Genomic DNA, 14,074 nt, shown 5'->3' on the forward strand with positions numbered 1-14,074 from the left:
AAAGGGATACTTTGATACTAAATGGTCAGAAACACAAGTTAATCTGTTTGAACACCAGGGTAATTGTTAACAGTTTGTTCATTAGTGGATGATGATACACTTCCTGCCTTAGGAAGATGGTAATTACTTTGTATTAATATTACATAACTAATGAGTAAAATAAGAAAGCTGGAGGAAAATCCATGGTCTTTCTGTCAATTTGATTTGTTCACAATCAGGGTTTCCCCTCAGGACCACATTTAATTCAATGCATTAATGTGACTTCATTTGGAATTTTTAGCAAGAACATTTCTCTTGTCCACCTTTCTTTCTTATCATTTTTCATTCAATCTTATCAGTTTTTATCCAATTTTCTTTGTCTTCTGAAATCACTGCCTCAACTATAAACAAATCTCTTAATGAACCTGAAGGAGCGTCACTGGATTTGAAACTTGAACTCTATTATATCTCATTTCTATAGCAATTTCTATTTTTTGTTTGCACCTTCATGGATCTCACTGAATTGCTTAATTCTTTCATGAGAATCAATCTTCTGCTCAGGTAGGCTGCAAGTAGAAATTAATGTGGTCAGGAAAGATAGCTTTATTGTTTGGTGCATCGTTCTATTTATACCAATTTACCATTTGTTATGTATCTCATATGATAAAACAAAGTAATTAAAAATTTGAAATATTCCAAAATATAGAAATTACAAACAAGATTTAGTATTGTAGTATCGTGGCCATAGGACATGAATGGAAATCCCAAAGAAAATTGATATTTTCTTCTGTATTTTTGTGCTCAAGTTTTGTTATTTTAAAAATGAACAACTTTGCTAAACTCAAATGGAGAAGGCTTATCACATGATTGCATTTCCAGAAACCTTTGAACTCCAGCACCCCTGGTGGTTCAAAGAAGTTAGAGACCAGCTATCTGCTCCCAGCCTTCTCTGGAAAAGAGCAAAAATGATACTGAAAAGAAGTGATTATCCTTTTACAGTTAACTAGTCACATGACAATGGAAATTCTATCATGAGAGGTAAAGTCACACTGTTACCTTAATGACCTTCCAATTAGCTCAGCAAAGTGATCATTTAGCTTTTGAAATACCTGCCTTGTGTTATGTCTGATGTCAAATGCCTTGATTTGAAATTAAATGTTCAACTATATGCTCTATACCAGTGGCATGAAAATCCATTACAATATTTTGAAGTACAGTTAGGGAGACATACTTAGTGTTCTGAATAATAATTACTATTATGAAACAACAGGGTGGTACAGTAGCTCAGTGGTTAGCACTGTTGCCTCACAGCGCCAGGGACCTGGGTTTGATTCAAGCCTCAGGGAACTGTCTGTGCAGAGTTTGCACATTCTCCCATGTCTGTATGGGCTTCCTCCCGGTGCTCTGGTTTCTTCCCACACTCCAAATATGTTGAATTGGCCAATTTAAATTGTTCACAGTGGTCAGGTAGGTTAGGTGTATTCATCAGGGGAAATGTATTCTGGGTGGAATACACTTCAGATGGTCAGTGAGGGCTTGCTGGTCTGAAGGGCCTGTTTCCACACTGCAGGAATTCTAAAAACAACTTCCTTGATCAATATCACAAATTTGTCTGTTTGTGGGAGTTGGCTGCTGTGTTTGCAACATAACTGTGACTGTATTTCATGACTGTAAAGTGCTTTAGGACATGCTGTGGTTATTGAAACAGCTAAATAAATGCAAATCCTTCATACTTTTCTTTCAAATATTTTCCCTATACAATCACTCTGCATCAGATGGTAAGCCATTGTACCAACTTATTTGATGAAATGCAGCAAAAGAAAGGTCACCTCTGAAATTGCAAAGTACACGGACAGTTTAGAATTACAGGACCTGAGTAGTGATGGGGGACAGAAAAAGGGTAAAAGTGTAATAATACCTGATTTCTGTCTACATATGGAATTGACGTCTTCAGTTATGCAGTGCAATGCTTACCTTCAAAGAGATTTCCATTCTTGTCCCTTAGTGTAGTGCTTTTTAGATGGGAATATTGGAGAAGAATAATGAAAGTAAAAATTTAACAAAATCAAAAATGTAAGTTTTCTTGAGAAATCCATCTAATGTTTGTGGCACAAGTACAGAAAAATGTTATTGCAAAAACAAAACATATTTGACTACAACTCAAATACTTTAGCTTTAAACCACCTGATTTTCTGCTACTTTCTATGTACAAACAATCCAGTTCAGAACAATGAAACTTTCCTTGGTTTCTCATATCATTAACAGGGTAATAATAGTGTATATATAACTTAGTACTAAAATAAGCTGAACATCTTAAATTGATTGAGATTTCTTGTACTATGTGATGGTGTTTGTAAACAGCCTTTTTTATAAATTTTTATTTTGTATTACATGCTTGGTAAGAACATAACCTACTGTGCTAACTGACAAAGCAGTGAACCATTGCAGTTACTGCCTTTGCTGTTGAATTCATGCATCATTGGATATCGGATTGCATCTAAGAAAATTAACAAACAGCAAAATTCACACCTGATCTTGGAGGAATTTATTTCGGAGAGGTCACAGCACAAAAACACTTAAATGAATACTTTTAAGTATAGCTTTCCTGTAAGTCTGCAGTGGCGAGTAGAGTGGGCTCTTTCTTGATTATATGTTTTATTGAGATATGTCTCTTGATTAAACTTAAAAATATAAGCCATAATTATTAAGTTAACCTGGAGTGGTGTTTTGTAGAGGTATAAATTGGTACTATTTTCTGTATCTGCAGATTGGAAGAAGCAAAAATGGCCCTTAGTAGAGTGATATGCTCTTTTTGTTGAATGTAGGAGTTTAAGGAGCGTTTACATGTTACTGAGGATTATATCTATAATAAATGCCATTGGTTGCAAATCCTATCAGATCAAATGGATCAGTTGGAGTGACAAAGGCAATGAGGAATTTGCAAGAGCAAGGAGATGGATGGCAGTTATAGGAAGGGAGAAAAGTCACAGGTACAGTTACATAGATGGTTTAACTCCAGGTAAGTTGAGAGAAGTAGGTAGGTAGTGCAGAAGTCTTCTGTGGTTAATCCCATTTCAAACAAGTATGCTGTTTTGGAAAATGTAGGGGATGATGGATTTTCAGGGGAATGTAGCATGAACAGTCAAATTTCTGCTATTGAGACTGGTTCTAATGCAATGATGTTTCCAAGATTTCATTTGTGTTAGGGGACTCTCTAGTCTGAGGCACAGATAGACATTTCTGTGGCCAGCAGCAAAAAATCGGAATGGTGTGTTCCCTCACTGGTTCCAGGATCAAGGGGTGTCTCAGACACGGTGCAGAATGTTCTCAAGGGGGAGAGGGCCCAGCAGAGGGTCATTGCACACATTGGGACCAATGACATAGGAAGGGAAAAAGATGAGAATCTGAAGGGATATTATGGAGAGTTAGGCAGGAATTTAGAAAGGAGATCGTCGAGAGTAGTAATATCTGGATACTCGTAGTGCTACAAGCTAGTGAGGGTAGGAGGAGAGAGCAAATGAATGCGTAGCTGAGGAACTGGTGAATGGGAGAAGAGTTCACACATTTTGGTCATTTGGAATCTCATCCAGGGTAGAAGTGACCTGTACAAGAAGGACGGATTGTACCTAAATTGGAAGAGGTCTAATATACTGGCAGGGAGATTTGCTAGAGCTGCTCAGTAGGATGTAAACAAGTAAGATGGGGGTGGGTGGGGGGGGGGGGGGGGGGGGGGGGGGCGGGACGGGGTGGTTGGGGTGGGACCCAGGGAGATAGTTAAGAAAGAGATCATTCTGACACTGGTACAGTTGAGAAAATAAGCGAGTCAAACAGTCTGGGAAGGCAGGGACAACACAGAGATCAAGGTAGGACTGATAAGTTAAACTGCATTTACTTCAATGCAAGAGACCAAACAGGGAAGGCAGATGAACTCAAGGCATGGTTAGGAATATGGGACTGGGATATCATAGCAATTACAGAAACATGGCACAGGGGTGGACATGACTGGCAGCTAATGTTCCAGGATAAAAATGTGACAGGAAGGACAGAAAGGGAGGAGGGGGAGTCGCGTTTTTGATAAGGGAGTACTTACAGCTGAACTGACGGAGGATATTCCCGGAAATACATCTAGGCGAGTTATTTGGGTGGAACTGAGAAATAAGAAAGGGATGATCACCATATTGGGATTATATGTAGACCCCCCTAAATGTCTGCAGGAAATTGAGCCACATATTGTGAGGAAATGTCAGTTATCTGTAAGAATAAAAGGATGGTAATGGTAGGGGATTTTAGCTTTCCAAACATAGATTGGGACTGCTATAATGTTAAGGGTTTAGATGGAGAGGAATTTGTTAAGCATGCAAAACAAAATTATTCTGATTCAGTATGTGGATGTAGAGAAGGTGCAAAACTTGATCTGATCTTGGGAAATAAGGCAGGACAGGTGACTGAGGTGTCAGTGGGGGAGCACTTTGGGGCAGCGACCATAATTCTATTAGTTTTAAAATAATGATGAGAAAGGGTAGAACACATCTAAAAGTTGAAGGTCTAAATTGGAGGAAGGCTAATTTTGAAGGTATTAGGCAAGAACCTTCAAAGGCTGATTGGGAGCAGATTTCACAGGTAAAGGGATGGCTGGAAAATGGGAAGCCTTCAGAGATTAGATAACGAGAGTCCAGAGACAGTATTTACCTGTTAGGGTTAAAGGAAAGGCTGGTGAATGCAGGGAATGCTGGATGACAAAAGAAATTAAGGGTTTCATGAAGAAAAAGAAGGAAGCATATGTCAGGTATAGACAGGATAGATCGAGTGAATCTTTAGAACAGTATAAAGGCAGTAGGAGTATACTTAAGAGGGAAATCAGGAGGGCAAAAAGGGGACATGAGATAACTTTGACAAATAGAGTTAACTAGAATCCAAAGGGTTTTAGATTAGATAACTTACAGTGTGGAAACAGGCCCTTCGGCCCAACAAGTCCACACCAACCCTCCAAAGAGCAACCCACCCAGACCCATTCCCCTACATTTACCCCTTCACCTAAAACTACAGGCAATTTAGCATGGCCAATTCACCTAACGTGCACATCTTTGGACTGTGGGAGGAAACCGGAGCACCCGGAGGAAACCCACGCAGACACAGGGAGAATGTGCAAACTCTACACAGACAATTGCCCGAGGCGGGAATTGACCTGGTGCTGTGAGGCAGCAGTGCTAACCACTGTGCCACCATGCCGCCCACCTTAAGGACATTAATACACATTAATACATTAAGGACAAAATGGTAAGCTGGGAGAGAATAGGGTCCCTTAAAGATCAGCAAGGTGGCCTTTGTGTGGAGCTACAGGAGATGGGGGAAACAGTAAACAAGTATTTTGTATCAGTGCTTACTGTGGACATGGAAGATATAGGATGCAGGGAGATAGATGGTGACATCTTGAAAAATGTCCATATTACAGAGGAGGAAGTGCTGGATGTCTTGAAATGCATAAAAGTGAATAAATCCCCAGGACCTGAGCAGGTGTACCCTAGAACTCTGTGAGAAGACAGGGAAGTGATTACTGGGCCTCTTGTTGACATATTTGTATCATCAATGGTCACAGGTGAGGTGCCAGAAGACTGTTTAAGAATCGTGGTAAGGACAAACCAGGGAACAATAGACCAGAGAGTCTGACTGTGGTCGGCAAGTTATTGGAGGGAATCTTGAGGGACAGGATGTACATGTATTTGGAAAGGTAAGGACTGATTAGGGACAGTCAACATGGCTTTGTGATTGAGTACTTTGAATAAGTAACAAAGAGGATTGATGAGGTCAGAGTGGTAAACATGATCTATATAGAGTTCAGTAAGGCGTTTGACAAGGTTCCCCATGGGAGAGTGATTAGCAAGGTTAGATCTCATGGAATACAGGGAGAAATAGCCATTTGGATACAGAACTGGCTCAAAGGTAGAAGACCTCTTATGATTGTGGTGGAGGGTTGCTTTTCAGACTAGAGGCCTGTGACCAATGGAGTGCCACAAGGATCGGTACGTTTTGTCATTTATATAAATGATTTGGATGTGAGCATAAAAGGTACAATTAGTGAGTTTGCAGATGACACCAAAATTGGAAGTGCAGTGAACAGCAAAAAAGGTTATCTCCAATTGCAATGGGATCTTGATCAGATGAGCCAATGGGTTGAGAGGTGACAGATGGAGTTTAATTTAGATAAATGCAAGCTGCTGCATTTTGAGAAAGCAAATCTTAGCAGGACTTATACACATAATGGTAAGCAAGTTTTGAGAAGATTTGTAGCTCAGCCATTTAATGCTAAGATCCTAGGGAGTGTTGGTGAATAAAGAAATCTTGGAGTGCAGATTCATAGTTCCTTGAAAGTAGAGTTGCAGATAGTTAGGATAGTGAAGGCAGCATTTGGTATGCTTTCCTTTATTGGTCAGAGTATTGAGTACAGGAGTTGTGAGGTCATTTTGTGATTGTACAGGACATTGTTAGGCCAGTGTTGGAATATTGCATGCAATTCTGGTCTCCTTCCTATCGGAAGGATGTTGTGAAACTTGAAAGGGTTCAGAAAAAATAAGAATATTGCCAGGGTTGGGTGATTTGAGTTATAGGGAGAGGTTGAATAGGCTTGGGACTGTTTTCCCTGGAGCATTGGAGGCTAAGAGGTGACCTTATTGTGTTTTACAAAATTGGGAAGGGCATGGATAGGATAAGTAGACAATGTCTTTTCCCTGTGGTGGGGGAGACCAGAGGTAGAGCACATAGGCTCAGGGTAAGAGGGGTAAGATATAAAAGGGAGCAAAGTAGCAATGTTTTCACACAGAGAATGGTGGATGTGCGGAATGGGCTGCCAGAGGAAGTGGTGGATATAAGTACAATTGCAACATTTGAAAGGCACTTGGATGGGTATACGAATAGGATGGTTTTGAAGGGATATGGGCCAGGTGCTGGCAGGTGGGACTAGATTGTGTTGGGATACCTGGTCGGCATGTGACATCCTTGATCCTGGCACCAGCGGGGCAACACACCATTCTGATTTTTCTCTGCTGGCCACAGAATCAACTGTCTGTGCCTTGGACTAGAGAGTCCTCCAACACAATCAATCCCTTGGAACCCAACATACCCCTCATTGCACTCAAGCCAGTCTCAATATCAGAAACTTGGCTGTTCATTTACATTCCCCAGAGAATCCATAACCTCCTCCATTTTTCAAAATAGCATACTTGTTTGAAATGGGGATAGTCACAGAAGACTCCTGGACTACCCGCCTACCTCTCTTACGTTTCTTAGAGTTAACCCATCTATGTAACTGCATCTGCGAATTTTCTCCCTTCCCCATCACACCCCTTTGCTCTATAAAATTTCTCATTGCCTCTAACTGTTGCTCCAGCTGTTCCATTCAATTTGATAGGATTCGTAACTAATAGCATTTATTGTAGATATAATCCTCAGTCACATGTAAACTCTCCCTAAACTCTCACATCCAACAAGAAAATAATATCACACTACTAAGGCCCATTTTTTTGCTTCTTCCAATCTGCAGACCCAGAAAGTGGCACCATTTTATAACTCTACAAAACACTGCTCCAGGTTAACTTAATATTTATGGCTTATATTTTTAAGTTCAGTCAAGAAACATATCTCAATAAAACATATAATTAAGAAAGAATCCACTCTATTCATTACTACAGATTTACAGCAAGGCCCCAAGGCCACACTTAAAACTATTCACTTATCTGTGTCTGTACTGTGACTTCTCCCAAACAGGCTCCTCCAAGATCAGTTGTGAATTTCACTGTTTGTTAATTTTCCCTGATGCACTCTGATGTTCAACAATACATGAATTCAAGAGCAAAAGCAGTAACTGCTAAGGTTCACTGCTGTGTCAATTAGCAGTAAAGGTTCCTTTCTGTTTCTCTCTCTCTCCTGCACTGATCTCATCGTGTGCTGCCTTTGTCTATTCCTTTCCCTTTGAAAAGTGTTTTGACTTTTTTTTATCCAAAGTTCCACAACAATGCAACAGCATATAAAAATTCGAGGAAATCACCTCCAAAGTTATGTTGTCATTAATATTTTTCAAAAAGGGTCCTAAAAGGTAGAAGTTCTGATTTGACTGGGATTAGGCCACTTTGATTATGGCTAACAGATACTGCTGAAGACAACGATCAGGAAAAAGGGCTTTCAGATTTTTTTTAACAACAGTTGTGCAATGAAAGGAGAGTGGCCAGTTCTTCCAAGTCAGGGATTTTTCTAGTTTGGCTTAGAAACAGAACAACAAGACAGAGAGGAGAAGAGGGAGTTTGAACTTCAGAAATAAAAAGCTGGAGCAGTAGTTAAAGGTTGGTTAAAGATGAAGTGCCAGAACTTCTGAAACCACATGCTTGCGAAGGTAAGGTTTAATCGCTTAGGCCAACAGCACCAGGTAAAAAGGTTACGATATTATGAGACACAGGATCATGTCAGTATTTGACGAAAGGTGAGGAGATATGTACCACAGAATGACTGCCAGAAGAAGTGCTAGTAAGTTGAATTCATGGTGAGATATATTCCTGTCAGGGTGAAAAGAAAGGCTGGTAGATATAGGGAATGGTGGATGACTAAAGAAATTGAGGGTTTGGTTAAGTAAAAGAAGGAAGCATATGTCAGGTATAGACAGTGAATCCTTAGAAGAATATAAAGGAAGTAGGAGTATACTTAAGAGAGAAATCAAGAGGGCAAAACAGGGACATGAAATAGCTTTGGCAAATAGAATTAAGGAGAATCCAAAGGGTTTTTACAAATATATTAAGGCTAAAAGGGTAACTAGGGAGAGAATAGGTACCCTCAAAGATCAGCAAGGTGGCCTTTGTGTGGAGCCAAAGAAAATGGGTGAGGTATTAAATGAATATTTTGCATCAGTACTTACTGTGGAAAAGGATATGGAAGATATAGACTGAAGGGAAATAGACAGTGACATCTTGTAAAATGTCCAGATTACAGAGGAGGAAGAGCTGGATGTCTTGAAATGGTTAAAAGTGGATAAATCCCCAGGACATGATCAGGTGTATCCAAGAACTCTGTGGGAAGCTAGAGAAGTGATTGCTGGGCCTCTTGCTGAGATATTTGTATCACCGATAGTCACTGGTAAGGTGCCGGAAGACTGGAGGTTAGCAAACCGTGGTGCCACTGTTTAAGAAGGGCGGTAAAGACAAGCCAGGGAACTACAGACTGGTGAACCTGACCTCGGTGGTGGGCAAGTTGTTGGAGGGACAGGACATACATGTATTTGGAAAGGCAAGGACTAATTCGGGATAGTCAACATGGCTTTGTGTGTTGGAAACCATGTCTCACAAACTTGATTGAGTTTTGTGAAGAAGTAACAGAAGCTTGATGAGGGCAGAGCAGTAGATGTGATCTATATGGACTTCAGTAAGGTGTTCGACAAGGTTCTCCATGGGAGACTGATTAGCAAGGTTAGATCTCATGGAATACAGGGAGAACTAGCCATTTGGATAGAGAACTGGCTCAAAGGTAGAAGACAGAGGGTGGTGTTGGAGGGTTGTTTTTCAGACTGGAGGCCTGTGACCAGTGGAGTGCCACAAAGATCGGTGCTGGGCCCTCTACTTTTTGTCATTTACATAAATGATTTGGATGCGAGCAGAAGAGGTGCAGTTAGTAAGTTTGCAGATGACACCAAAATTGGAGGTGTAGTGGACAGCGAAGAGGGTTACCTCTGATTAAAACAGGATCTGGACCAGATGGATCAATGGGCTGAGAAGTGGCAGATGGAGTTTAATTCAGATAAATGCGAGTGCTGCATTTTGGGAAAGCAAATATTTGCAGGACTTATACACTTAATGATAAGCTCCTAGGGAGTGTTGCTGAACAAAGAGACTTTGGAGTGCAGGTTCATAGCTCCTTGAAAGTGGAGTCGCAGGTAGATAGGATAGTGAAGCAGGCGTTTGGTATGCTTTCCTTTATTGGTCAGAGTATTGAGTGCAGGAGTTGGGAAGTCATGATGCTGCTGTACAGGATATTGGTTAGGCCACTGTTGGAATATTGCATGCAATTCTGGTCTCCTTCCTCTCGGAAAGATGTTGTGAAACTTGAAAGCATTCGGAAAAGATTTACAAGGATGCTGCCAAGGTTACAGGATCTGAGCTACAGGGAGAGGCTGAACAGGCTAGGGCTATTTTCCCTTGAATGTCGAAGGCTGAGGGGTGACCTTATAGAGGTTTACAAAATTATGAGGGGCATGGATAGGATAAATAGACAAAGTCTTTTCCCTGGGATCGGGGAGTCCAGAACTAGAGAGCATAGGTTTAGATGAGAGGGGAAAGATATAAAAGAGACCTAAGGGGAAACGTGTATGGAATGAGCTACCAGAGGATGTGGTGGAGGCTGGTAGAATTGCAACATTTAAGAGGCATTTGGATGCTTATATGAATAGGAAGGGTTTGGAGGGATATGGGTTGGGTGCTGGCAGGTGGGACTAGATTGGGTTGGGATATCTGGTCGGCATGAACGGGTTGGACCAAAGGGTCTGTTTCTATGCTATACATCTCTATGACTCTATGACTCTGAGTGCTCGATTATGTAGAATGGGGTTACTTTCCAATGAAAAATGCAGAAATGATGGTAGGACTATTAGAAAAACTGTCAGCTCCAGGAATACAGTTTATCCTTGCTAATAACATAGCTGGGTCACAGTTAGCCTTGCTGTCTACTGTGGTTGAAAAGACACTGGAAAATCAGGTAGCTGAGCTCGTACAGGAAGTATATCCTGGGATTTTCCTGATCACAAAGTCACCAATTGAAACAGGAGAGCTCAAAGTGTACAGGTAAGAAAGTTGAAGTAGAGTTATCCGAGAACCTAGTTGATCAGATGGTTGAGACAAAAATGGAACAGAAGAATGACAAAGTAGATTTCTTTCGCTCAGAGAAATTAACTGAGTTAAAGTAGAAAGATGAAAATTTTAAGCAATTGTATGAAAAAGGAAAGACAGAAAAAAAGAATCTAAATGTATCCCTGAGTGCTATTATGTCAAAAATGATGTCTTAATGAGGAATTGGAGACCATCACATATTCAGGCAGATGAGAAATGGCCAGAATTTCATCAAGTCATATTGCCAGTGGATCATAGGAAGTAGATGTTGTGGGTAGCACATGAATTTTACCAGTACGAAGTCATTCAGGGGTAAGAAAATCTCAAGCTAAAATATAAGAACATTTTTATAGGCCTGGACTGCATAAAGATATTGTTGAGTTTTGCCACATATGTCATACTCATCAGGTAATTGGAAAACCACAAGCAGTAATAAAACTCTCACCTTTAATAACCATTCCTATATTTGAAGAACATTTTACAAGAGATGTAATTGATTGCTTAGGACACCGATCTCAAAGAAAAAGTGGGAATCAGTGTTTGTTAACAAGAATGGATGTGTCCACAAGATTTCTAGAACCATTCCATTATACAATATCACAGCTAAAAGGATTTACACTAGATTTGGACTACCTACGGAGATGTAATCAGATCAAGGGTCAAGTTTTACATTAAAACTATTCAAGGAAGCTATGGACAATTTAGGAATAAAAAAATTTAAATCTACTGTGGCATGGTGGCTCAGTGGTTAGCACTGCTGCCTCAAAGCACCAGGGACCTGGGTTCTGTTAAATTCTTCTTCCATCACCTTCACATCTATGGCAACTTCTTTGAGCAAAGAGAGGGTTCCTGCCTAATGAGTCTTTTCACGCATTTCTAATAGTCTCCCTCCACCCAAACCTCTCTCTCTCACTTCTTATCTGTCCTTGGTCCTTCTATTGTTAGTGTGACATCAGCTGTCTGAACTTCTCTACTACCCTCACATAGCGTAACCTGCTTCCGTATAACTTGCTGCACTCAGTTTCCTCAGGTAACCCTGAATTTGTTGTCAAGCACTGAGAAGTGTAATGCTGTTGTCATCTGGTGTACCAACCTCAAATCTGCACGACATCTGTTCCAATGGCAGCAGTTTTCAAAATGGCACTTTTTCCATGTCTTCTTTCTTCCTCAATCGAAGAATCCCTCCTCTTCCTCCTCGCTTTCCTGCCCGACCATGGATGAGAAGGCCTTTAGCCACATTGACCCATTTCCCACATTTTTATCCTCACTCCTTCCTGTCCCTCCCGAAACAACAACAGTGTTCCCTTGTCCTCAGATTACACCTCAGCATTCATAATCAAATGATCACATTCTACCATTTGCATCATGTCCAGCAGGATATTATCAACAAATGCATCATCCTGTCCCCATCTTCTCTATGTGATTCAATGGTCTACTTCATGTTACACTCAATACCATTTCACCATCTGACAACCATCCCTTCTCTGCCCACAGCATCATCCCTGCAATTTCCGAACATGCAACAAGGTGTCACTAGCCTCCTTACCTCTTTTTTCATTACTTTTCAAGGGTTCAAACATACCTTGCAGTCAAAGCAATGATTTACTTGTACTTACAATCCAGTCTATTGCATCTATTGCTCACAATGCAGTCTCATCAATACTGGAGAGACAAAATGCACACTGGGTGATGATATTCACTTAGTCCACAAACATGAATGCAACTTTCCAGTCACTTGATATTTCAATACACTATCCTGCTCCCTTGCTCACATTTCTCATCTTAGCCTGGTTCCAGTGATGTTGAATGCAGTCTGGAGAAACAGCTTTTGATTTTCCACAACTTTTGGACTCATCACTGAGTTGAACAACTTCAGACCATAAATTGTATCTCCACTGTCTTGATCATCATTTGTAAATGATAGTAGTGAGGCATTCTTTCAAAGGACTTTGGCAGTCTGCTCAGGGAACCATTTGACAGGTCTACCAACTCCTTTTGCCTCAGGGCCTTGAAGATGTTGTGTGCTAACTACTACTGTTTGACTTGTGGTCAAAGATTTTTTTACATGCATTTTTCTTATGAGGGAAAAGTACTATGGCATGATTTAATTACTTGGAGCATTTTGTGTAAGTGTTGCCAGTTCCATCCTTCACAACATTGGAGACAGTTATAAATGTGGTAAATGTGTATAAGTGATTGCATATGGAGACAGTAAGGACTGCAAATGCTGGAAATCAGAGTCAATAGATGTGAAGCTGGAAAAGCACAGCAGGGAAGTCAATATTTTGAGCCTTTTTCAGGGTCTTTGATAGACCCTGAGGTCTATCAAAACTAAATACAGTGAGACACAAAAGGTGGCCATCAGGATGAGAGTGATGCTGAGTGTGTTTAATCTCTTTATCTGAAAGTTTGTACATCCTGTTACTGCAGATACAGCCTCCAGATAGAGTTGAAGATGGCTTGAATGATCACCATGATGCAGGAGTGGAGTATGGACCAGTCCTGAATCCATTATAGAAAATAAGAGCATTTCATACCTGATCTCCAGATTCTTACCCATAATGGACAAGGGACATCAATCAAACATGGTCTGGTTATTTGGTTCCCAGCCTCAGACTTTTGCCCGAAATGTCGATTTTCCTGCTCCTCAGATGCTGCCTGATCTGCTGTGCTTTTCCGGCACCACTTTAATCATGACTCTAATCTCCAACATCTGCAAGTACCTACTTCTGCCTGGTTATTTGGTTCATGATTGCTTGCTACTTCCAGTTTTTGGCCCCTCTGAACCATAATCCCAGTATGTTCAGGTAATCTGATTTGGCAAAGAAGAGGGAAAGGGATTGTTTAACACAGTTTCCAAAGAATAAAGCTTGAACTGTTTGCAGTAATAACCAGTTTGTGCACTGACAATGGATCTGAGCAGAAACCAGTAACATTGTCCATGTACCTGAATATGACCTGAGTACCTCAACTACTTGGACTAGTCACATCTATTATGCTTACGTCCCTTCTGATGGAAACTGTAAAAGGTCCCATTCAATGTCATTGAAATCTGCCACTTACTGCTGCTGGAACCACAATCTTAGCTTTGCAGGGTCTCCATTATCAATTCTTATGAAGATGATGACAGTTTTGAGTTTTATCTTTCTAGAATCTTCCAGACTGGTACCTGAAAATATTTGTTACACCTCTCAATTTACTACTCACTATTACACAAGGGAAGCCACTGAGGCTAT

Source organism: Hemiscyllium ocellatum, chromosome 4, assembly GCF_020745735.1.
Source record: "Hemiscyllium ocellatum isolate sHemOce1 chromosome 4, sHemOce1.pat.X.cur, whole genome shotgun sequence".
NCBI classification, from domain to species: Eukaryota; Metazoa; Chordata; class Chondrichthyes; order Orectolobiformes; family Hemiscylliidae; genus Hemiscyllium; species Hemiscyllium ocellatum.